Genomic DNA, 11,012 nt, shown 5'->3' on the forward strand with positions numbered 1-11,012 from the left:
ATCAAAATCAACCCACTTACAACAAGTAAATACAAAAGTAATTATTGCAAGAAACAGTAAAGGCTTCAAATTTTAGTTAATTTTGAAAATTATCTTTTCTCAAAGCTGAAAAGAACATTTGTTATCTTACAACTCAATAAGAAAACCTCTGTATTCAGAGAAGGTAACATAGTAACCAGAACAGACCAGAAAACTCTGGGCCTGTTACACTTCATCACTGGGCTTCAGCAGGGACAATGTACTGCAAAGATCTTCACAGTAGAAGTAACCTAGAAATCATGCATATTTTCACAGTAACAATGATAGCTTGGTGGCTTCCATAATGAGCAAACCATCAGAGCACCTGACCTCACATAGTAGAGCAACTGTACCATTCCATTCCTAACATGTCAGCAACGATCTATACCAACTGGGATGGATCAGATACCCAAACAGATGCCATGCTAATATCATGTAAAGTAAACATAAAACACGGAGCTAATTAGGGCAGAAATACCACTGGACTCTTCCACAGTTTCAATCATGTAACTCGATGGTATCGTGACAGATTATGACTGCTGCAAGGGTACTTGGTGATTCGGTAACATATTTACCCTGGGCTAAACCAGTAAGTTCGTTTTTCAAATGGAATCCACAATAAATATATTTTACATCATGACCTGGTACAAATACATCTACAAATATAGATAACTAAAACCAAAGTTTCACAACACAATACTTACCCATATTATTAATGATGTATTTAACTGTCTATTCTCACCTAATATAGACTCTGGACGTACTGAATTTTTACTGACCCATTAAAAATGATGAGGCACAGTGTACACTTCCCAAACCAACCTAACTGGATTGTCTTTGCTCTTTCCACAACTGCACATATTACTCTGTGTGTGTGTGTGTGTGTGTGTGTGTGTGTGTGTGTGTGTGTTTTCTCATTCCAGCTGATTTAAAGACATTATTTGATGGGATTAAATATACATGAGTACACATCAAATATCAGAGGGTGAGTTAGGCCTCCAAACTATGACAAGAAAGAGGGTAGGTGTCATTCTCATCTTTGAGGTCCCAGTACCTAGACCTCAAAACTGGGCCTGAGCCACAGGGGATCCTTGATCAATTTCGTTGAATTTTATTAGAGTAAATAAAGGAGTGTCTTCAGGGTTTGAAGTCCTGGCATCGGGGTAGTAGCTTGCACTGAGAAAAACGAAGCCCATTCAGAGAGGCTTCCTGGCCAGGGGCACAGAGGCCAGAGGCTGTGGACCTGCGTCTAGACCTTCATTCCACTCCGCATTCTCAGCGCTCTCTGCTGAACCCTCTTCCTCAGAAACCGGCAGAAATCGGGGCTACAACTCTAGCCACCCGAGTGGGGTTCCTACCCAGAGAGGATGGAGCACAAAAACCCATTTAGGCAAAGGACAACCGCTTGGCGCTGTAGCCCTAATGGAGTTTGCAAGGCCTGGCACAGGGGCTGCAGCAGAGGGGTGGCGATCCAAGCCCGGGACCTGACCTGTGAGGGAACAGGGACTGGCCTGCGAGAGGACACAACCTCGGCCTAGCGGGGAGTGGGGGCAGGGACCCGGCCTGAGTGGGGACAGGGTCTGGGCTTGTGGGGGGACAGGGTCCAGCATGCGGGGTACAGGGTCCGGGCTTGTGGGGGGACAGGGACCCGGCCTGTGGGGGGACAGGATCCGGGCTTGTGGGGGGACAGGGACCGGGCCTGCGGGGGGACAGGGTCCGGGCCTGCGAGGGGACAGGATCCGGGCTTGTGGGGGGACCCGGCCTGCGAGGGGACAGGGCCCAGCATGCGAGATACAGGGTCCGGGCTTGTGGGGGAACAGGATCCGGGCTTGTGGGGGGACAGGGTCCGGGCCTGCGGGGGGACACGGCTTCAGCCTGTGGGGGCGGTGGGACCCGGCCTGCGTGGGGACAGGGACACAGGCACCGCCGTGGGGGTGAGGTTGGCCCCCAGCCCCACACACACCCGGGCCGCCTGGGCGGTGCGCTCTCTCCAGCAGTGTCTCCCGTTGGGAGGGTCGGAGGGTCCGAGGGTCGAGGGCCGAGGTCCCGGCGGAGGCGGAGCCGGCAGTGGGGCCGTGGCGCGGTGCATGCTGGGCCGGGCTCCAGGCCAGGCACGTGGGCCGGAGGCGGTGGGTCCTTCCTGAGCCCGCTCCGCCCACCAGCACGGGGGTCACGGCACAACCGACCCTGCAAACCGGGGGGTCACAGCACAACCGACCCTGCAAACCGGGGGGTCACTGCACAACCGACCCTGCAAACCGTGTCTAAGGTGCCCTGGTGGCTGTTGTCAGGGAAACAGGCTTTGGACCACACAGCCCTGGGTTTAAACTCCGACTCCTCAATTTACTAACTTTGGGGTGTGTGACCTGGGCTTTTTCCTAACCTTTGAAGTCTGATTTCCTCCTGAGTAAAATGGGGGTAATAATTCCTCCTTGCACGGGGTCCTGAGGAATAAATGAGATAATTTCTAGAAAGTATGTAGCATAATATCTGGTAAAAATTAATTAAGTACTCAGAAAAAGCTATTTTTAGTCTCAGCGTGCACAAAATGTTTAGCATATGTTCTTAATAATAAGCCACTTAATTATTAAGTCTTATTAAGTCTCAGTACGTTCTCCATGAAATAAAAAGAGAAAGGCATTGTGCTCAGGATAATAATAATAATAATAATAATAATCAAGGAGCTGGGATACAGGTAATACATGAATAGAGATGGATGAAAGGATCCAGTAAGGAAGTAGAAAAATAATCATAGATTGAACACCTGTTTTGGAAGGGATGGTGATTTGAATTGACATTGGAGAACGTCAAACCAGGTATGAAGAAGTAAAGAGCTCAGATAGCGTCCCAGAATATATAGCAGAACAAAGATCAAAGGGCTGAGAGAGGAAGCATGGTGATTAGAAAGCAGAAACTCAATCTACAAATGATGATTTAAAAATGAATTGTCAATGATATTGAAAGAATGGCAAAAGAGAACACAGGAAAACAGTATCAGGGATGGTATATGAGACCCATCGTCTTCCACCTCTATCTGCAGATTAATGTAAAAACATCCTCGGGTGAGGAGTAAAAAAAAAAAAAAAGACTCATCATGTTCTGGGCAAGAATACTCAAAACAGAACCAGATCTAGATAAAATCTCAGGACATTTTTGAATCTCAAGGACAAGAAATTATTTGAGACACACCCATCAGAAAATCAGTTAACCTGAAAATAACCAAATGAGGATGGTTTCTTCTCCAGAACAGCTAAGGATAGAACACAGTGAAGCAAAATGGCAACAGCGTAAGAAAAATTGTAACACAAAAACTAGTCCCGGATCAACTGTCACTCAGCTCACCAAAAGGAATGGCCACCGGAAGACACTGTCTGATAGCAAGGTCTCTGAAATGCACCCCTCGCCCTAGACAAGTTGCTGGGAGGTATTCTTCCGCCAACCTCCCTGGAAACATGGCCCAAAGGGAACCAAAACTGTGGTTAGCTTATTGGAAATAAACAGTTAAAACTAAGTAATACGTGTAATGGTGATAATACAGTGGAATATGAAAGAGAAAAGCAAAATTTGGAGAACAAAGTGATTGGGAATAACAATTTGCTTGATGAAGTCAGATGAAATTAACACTGGCCAGAAAGCTGGAGGGGCAGGAGAGTGAGCTCAACCCAGCACAGGAAGGCTTCCATCTCGGCTTTGATGACTAGATAAAGGAATTTCCAAACATTTGCTCAAAGCATAAAAAGGCAATGATTTGTGTAGTTAAAAAAAAAAGAGTAGGTGTTTTCCAAATAACTGCAAAACATTAATACAAATAACTAACAACCCATAAGAAAACAAAGGATATATCAAGAATCCACTATACAATATGTAATGTATTACCAAAAAGTCACTTATAAGGTTAAAACTGCATTTGCTATATGTCAATGAAAATGAGAAAGTTTTTTATTTTGAAAAGGGGAAAACTTTCTTGGGGTTGCGTGGGTGGCGGCCACTTGATGTGTCTCTCTCATGTTGATGTTTCTCTCTCTCTCTTCCTCCCTCTCTCCCTCCCGCTCCATCTGAAAATAAATGCAAAAATGTCCTCAGGTGAGGATAAAAAATAAATACATAAAATTTAAATAAATAAATAAAAGGGGAAAACTTTCAATTGAGTATATACTATAAAATCCAATTTTTTTTATTATTTGCTGCTTATACATGATCAGACCAAAGAAATCATTCCAAAAGGTTTGGATGGAAAGTCACATAATATGGTTGGAGAACCTCAAAGCCTGGTCATGGATGGTCCCAATGTGCTTTTCTTTAGACACCACGGTGGCTTTTTCCAACCGCTCATTCACGATAGGCAGGATGGACAATGCAGACTATGTGAGAATCCCAGCAACGTCGCCCCATATACCACTATTGCGAATGGCATGCTGCTGTGTGTGTGAGCCCAGCCTCCCACGCTGGGCATGTCACCACTGACCTCCCACAACTGGAATGACACCTCTTCCTGAAGATGCGCCTCTGCCGTCCTCCACAACAGACTATTAAAGAACTATATAGGCAGTGCTGTTCACTTACTTTGTACAGTGCTGGTGGCATTCCAATGCCTTCTGTCTCTGTGCCAGTTTAGGAAGCACAGCATCATGTTCAAGATCCATTTCCAAACCCCAGCTGATGCTGCACCGACCGGCTCTCTTACTCAGAGCTTCTGGAGAAGCGGGTTATTTGTGGTTACTGCTAAATGTTCCTCTGACTCCACACTCAGTTTGTAATAAAACTCACCCATACAGTGGGAACGTTGTGGGCAAGTCTTTTAATTTTCCTGTTCACTGCTCATCGGCCCTTCCATGCCATCATCAAATCATCTATCATGCATAGTAAAAGTGACACCCGATTCAGAAGGCATATGCCATATTCAAGCAGAGAATGGTACATCATGACACCAAAGGTGATTTTTCTCATTATTGTTAAAAAAAAAGAAAAAAAGGAAAATCAGAAAATAAATTTTTTAAACAATTTCAGAAAAACTAACAGTCAAAATCAATTCTATTTTAAGATTAAAAAAATTTTTTTTTATTGATATTAGAGAGAGAGAAACATGAATGAGAGAGAACATCAATTGGCCGCCTCCTGCATGCCACCCACTGGGGATCGGGCCCACAACCCGGGCATGTGCCCTGACCTGGAATCGAACCAGTGACCTCTTGTTGCAGGGTCAATGCCCAACCACTGAGCCACGCCAGTCGGGCTATTTTTAAAAATTGATTTTAGAGGGGGAGAGAGAGAGAGAGAGAGAGACAGAGACAGAGAGACAGAGAGAGAGAGAATTCAATGTAAAAGAGACACATCAATCCGCTGCCTCCCGGAAGCTCCCCGACCAGGGGTAGAACCGGAAACCTAGGTTTGTGTCCTGACCAGGAATCAAACCTGAGACCTTCCAGTGCACGGGACAACGGTCCAACCAACTGAGCCACACCAGCCAGGGGGAAAATCCAATTCTATTTTACACTTCCAGGCTATACAACAGGTTTATGTTTTACAAAAACGAACAAAAATACCCAGAAATTTAAACATGGAAAATAAACTCTTCTCAGCAAATAAAAAAATGTTTAGCCACAGGAAGCTGCCCATTCTTGTAATAATTTATTGAGTAACTTAAAAAACAAAGTCGTGAGCAATCACAGATGTGTTGCTGGTGGGTTCCCGTTATGGGCCCCGAGGGAAAAATGCGTCTGAAGCACTTAAAAAATACTGATAATCTCATTCACCGCTTCTAGAAAATACCTTTAATGTAAACCCATGTTTTAAACTCCATAGCTTTCAATGATTAGGTAGACTCTTGTCTCAAATCAGACTGGAAACACCCGAACCCTTCTCACTGAACGAGAAGTATACCCTGATCACATTTTATTTCCCAGTTCTAAATATCAGAGAAGTGTACTTTCTTTGAAAACAAAGCAAAAATCCCCAAAATGAAAAATGCAAGCAACCCAGAGTATCCACCCACATGTATTTATCCGGGGTAGTAACTGTACTAGTTTAGCCAAACTACTTGGTAAAGCTTATCAGTGCAAAGGCAAGTTGAGAAAAAGATGGTTATTTTTCCTTTATCTTAAAAAATACACTAGTGATGCCCTGGCTGGTTTGGCTCAGCGGTTAGAGCGTCGGCCTGCGGTCCAGAGAGACCCGGGTTCGGTTCCCGCTAAGGGCATGTACCTCGGTTGCAGTTTGTCCCCGGCCCTGGTCAGTTGTGCGGGTGGCAGCCACTCGATGTGTCCCTTTCACATCGATGTTTCTCTCTCTCTCTCTGTTTCTCTCTCTCCCTCCCACTCTACCTGAACAAAAAATGGAAAAATGTCCTCGGGTGAGGATAAAAAAAAAAATATATATATATATACTAGTGAGCTTTGTAATTAGGGGGAATGCATGGGGTTAACTGTAACAGCTTCGAGGGTTTCAGCTCCACCTTCTTTAGAATAATCAGAAAGAGTGAGAATTGGTTTGCTAGTCTGATCCTATGATCACAGTCAGAAAAGGCACCTTATCAACCTCAGTTTTCAAAAGGGCAGTCTACTAAAGGGACACAACTTCACACATTGTCATCAATGACGAGACCAATTATGTTCAGTATTTAGGTCAAGTTTCCAAACACCTGGGCAGTTCAGGCCTGTTTGCTGCGTCCCGAGTGGGCTGTGTGTGGCAGAGTGGGCCCCACGTGTTCTGAGAAGAGGCGGGAGGAGCAGGGGGTCAGGCTAAAGCCTGAGGCTGGGCGATACGACCTTGGCCTTGAGTGGTGGTGTGCAAATTGCTGCTGACTTTGATGGCGTGTTTTTCAGCCTTTCTATCATTATCAAGGTGCCACGGAACATTCCCAGTGTTCAGATGGCACAGAGAACACAGATGAGTTGAAAACCATTGTCCTTTTTGGTTTCTCTCCTCCTCTCCCGTGCACACTTGAGTCCAGCTCAAATTGCTCTCAGATGTCACTGACTGCCTCCTAATGGTCAGAACACCCAGGGGCTTCTTTTCAGACAGGCTGAACTCGATGTGTTTTCCTCCTCAAAGCCCTACCGAACCTGTTTCCTCCCAACCTTTTTTTGTTCTCCTGCCAAGGTAATTTCTTTCACGTTCCTTCTCCTATCAGGGCCTCTCCCCCTCCTCTCTCCAGTCTCGGGGTCATCAGCCATCTCCCACGATTTTCTGTGAGTCCTGTTCCACCCTCAGGATGTCCTAGTTTTCAGCATCGGACCTCTGTCTGTTGGACGTCACCCAGTACTGATGACAGCCCTTGAAGTCACTCAGGTAAAAACTGAACTCGTTTCCTCCTCATCAGACTTTCTGCTTCTCTAGTTCCTTAAACAGCAGCAGCCACACGAGTGAAAAGAAAAGAAAAAAAAAGTCAAGCCCTGGCTGGTTTGGCTCAGCGGTTAGAGCGTTAGCCGGCAGACCAGAGAGTCCCAGGTTCGGTTCCCGCTAAGGGCACGTACCTCGGTTGCAGTCTGTCCCCAGCCCTGGTTGGGGTCATGTGGGTGGCAGCCAGTCGATGTGTCTCTCTCACATTGATGTTTCTCTCTCTCTCTCTCTTCCCCCTTTCTCCCTCCCGCTCTATCTGAAGATAAATGCAAAAAAAAAAGTCTCAAGGTTGACCCTCTCCCTCTTTTTAAAAATGTTTTTTTTTCCCCCTCTGTTAATATGAAAACTTTCTTAAATTTCTTTAGTACTTTCTCCTCTCCATTTCTTCCTTTCTCTCTCTGTGGAACTTCTATTATCCAGTTACTGAACCTGTGGACTGCTCCCCAAGTATTCTTAACACCTCTCTCTCTAATTTCCCAATTTCTTTGTACCCTTGCTACACTTTCTAGATTCCCTCAACTTAATTTCACTACATTTCTTGGGTTTTTAGTTTCTGTTTTCATATTATCCATTTAGGAGGTCCCCGGCCAAGTGTTCTTTTATGTGTCCTGTATAACCAATTATCTCCGAGTGGATTAGGACAGTAACATCCTCCTTGCTTCATCTCTCATTTGTTTTGCCTTTTTCCCGTTAGTGACTAACCCCGAATGCCCGATCATCCCTGGCTACTCACTCCTGTGTAAGAGTTGGGCATGTAAATGTCAATTAGACGCCCTGTGCCCATGAGTAAGGCTGGCCACTCTGAGTGTCCTAGTATGGAGATTTGGCTTTTTAAAAAAAAATTTTTTTAATTGATTTTAGAGAGAGTGGGAGGAAGGGAGAGGGAGAGAGAGAAACATTGATGAGAGAGAACATTGATTGGCCGCCTCCTGCATCTGGCCCACAACTTGGGCATGTGCCCTGACTGGGAATCGAACTGGCGACCTCTTGGTGCAGGGTCGACGCTCAACCACTGAGCCACACCAGCGGGGCTTGGCTGCTTTCTTTGGGGAAACTCCAATGTATCTTTAGATCTTTTCTCTTGGTTTGGTCAGAGTCCCTAGAAGTCTCTTCTAGTTTTCTGGGAGAAGACTAGAGATAGTGGTGGTTTTCCACATTCAGTGTGTTAGGAGTCAGATTAATCCCACATTCATGTGTTAGGAGTCTAATTGATCCCATACTTAGCATGTTATGCCTATCCTCACCTGTGTCTGGTGGCCCCCAGGCCAAAGCCCGCTAAGGGATGTTTTGTTGTGCTCAGTCAGTCCCTGTGTCTCGTTGCTCTTGGTCGTGGCCCCTTCGCTCACCTCCGTGGGTCCCTGGAGGGGGAGGGGCTGAGCAGGTGTTCAGCCAGGCCTTGCTTCTGTCCTCCATCCCCAGTCCTGACTCTAGTGACTTGCGTGGGACTCATTAGAATCTACTTGTCTGCCTCGCCACTGTCCGGGGTGGGCAAAAGTAGGTTTACTGTTGTTCATGTGGAAAATAATACGTTCATAACAATACGAGAATAAACTGTGTTTCACGTACTCACAACTGTAGACCTACTGTTGCCCCGCCCAGTTCTGCTACTGACGTCACTTCAACACAAAACTGGTCTTTTATTACTAAACCTCATGGCTCTCCACCGCCTACGGACTAGTCCAAACTCCTTAGCACAACCCCCAAGGTCTTGGGTGATCGGACCCCAACATACCTTTCTAGCATGGCGTCTCATCACGCCACCCACCACACAGATCAAAAGCTGCAATAATTTTAGTTTTAATAGTGCATCATCGCCCTGGTCGGTTTGGCTCAGTGGTTGGAGCGTCGGCCTGCGGTACAGAGAGATCCGGGTTCGGTTCCCGCTAAGGGCACGTACCTCGGTGGCAGTTTGTCCCTGGCCCTGGTTGGGTTGTGCGGGTGGCAGCCACTCGATGTGTCCCTTCACATCGATGTTTCTCTCTCTCTCTCTTCCTCTCTCTCCCTCCCGCTCTATCTGAACAAAAAATGGAAAAATGTCCTCGGGTGAGGATAAAAAAAAAAGTACATCATCCTCTGTCTTGAGGACCATCCAGTATGGAGAGGCGGCTGGGCCCTGACTACCTGGATCCATTTCCTGGTCTCTGCCTCTTCAGCGGGTGGGTGCTGTTGGGCAAGCTGCTTAATGTCCTCATCTGTAAACGAGGAGTCACAATAGTACTGCCCTGCAATATTATTGGGAACAAAGGATGTGCAATGTGAGAGCAAAAGATGTTTAGGTCTGCACACCTGTCTGCCCCAGTGGCTTATCCAATCCTTGGAGAGGGAACTCTCCTAATTCACTCAGCATCTTTCATGTGCTTATACAATGGGACAGCCAGGGTGCTGTTCAGGGACAATGTAAAAAGAGGTTGGCAAACGGAGACTGTTGACTGATGATTGAAATATAAAGTGACAAGGGCTACGACGCGGGAAAGAGCACAGTAAGAATTAATGGCTCCAAATAGACGGGGAAGGCTTCACAGATCCCACACGGACGACAGGACTCAATGAATATGTGAGAAACCCAAGGTGGTGCTGCTGAGACGTGGGTGGGGGACAGCCACAGGCTAGAGAAGCAGGTTGCGGCCAATTGCACAAGGTCCTGCCTAACCTGTTTGAGTCTGTAGTTTGTGTCAAGCTGTGCATGTTGATTTCAACATCCCACCCCATGGAGAGTGCCGAGGATAATTCTGAGTTTAATAGCTGAAATGCAGCTACTTGACAATTAGCTAAAAAATACATTAGATGATAATTTTGAAGAAGCCAGACACAAAAGAACACATACTCTAGGATTCCATTGATTATGTATTTATTTTTAGGGTCCCATTGATATATAAGAAAAAACCAGGCAATATTTACCTATGTTGTCTTTATTTTTTTATCCTCACCCGAGGACATTTTTTCCATTTTTTTGTTCAGATAGAGTGGGAGGGAGAGAGAGGAAGAGAAAGAGAAACATCGACGTGAAAGGGACACATCGAGTGGCTGCCACCTGCACGACCCATCCAGAGCCAGGGACAAACTGCAACCAAGGTACATGCCCTTAGCGGGAACCGAACCCGGGTCTCTCTGGACCACAGGCCGATGCTCTAACCGCTGAGCCAAACCGGCCAGGGCAATCTACATTGTCTCGATTCAGAAGAGTTGCCTTTATGGGCAGACGGTAGCCTAAAAGATCCAAGGCGGAGTTCTGGGGTGCCAGTCATGTTTCTTGACCTGGTCCTGGTTCCCCAGGTAGGTTGTCTGTGAAAATCCAGCAAGTTGGAAATCGTATACTTCCTTGTGTACTTTGCTGCATCTGCTATATTTCAAAACAATGAAGCAGCCTTGTTATACTTGGTGCTCATTTGGATACACATATGTTTGAACTTGGAGAAGAGGTGGAGTTACAAACTGGGCACATATCCCTGGTTTTGTGTTCCTTCAGGGACTAACTCAGAACAGCCCTTGGGGACTCTGAATGGCCAAGGTATGCACCTCACAGCCAGGGCCGGTCACCTTCACCAATAGTGGGGCTCCATGAGCGTGTGATGAATTGCTTTACACCCAAGGGTAGGTTATATGTGTGGAAACTCTGAAACACCAACACTTAGCATCTTTATAAGGCTGCTTTGTTC

Source organism: Molossus molossus, unplaced genomic scaffold, assembly GCF_014108415.1.
Source record: "Molossus molossus isolate mMolMol1 unplaced genomic scaffold, mMolMol1.p scaffold_m16_p_24, whole genome shotgun sequence".
NCBI lineage: Eukaryota > Metazoa > Chordata > Mammalia > Chiroptera > Molossidae > Molossus > Molossus molossus.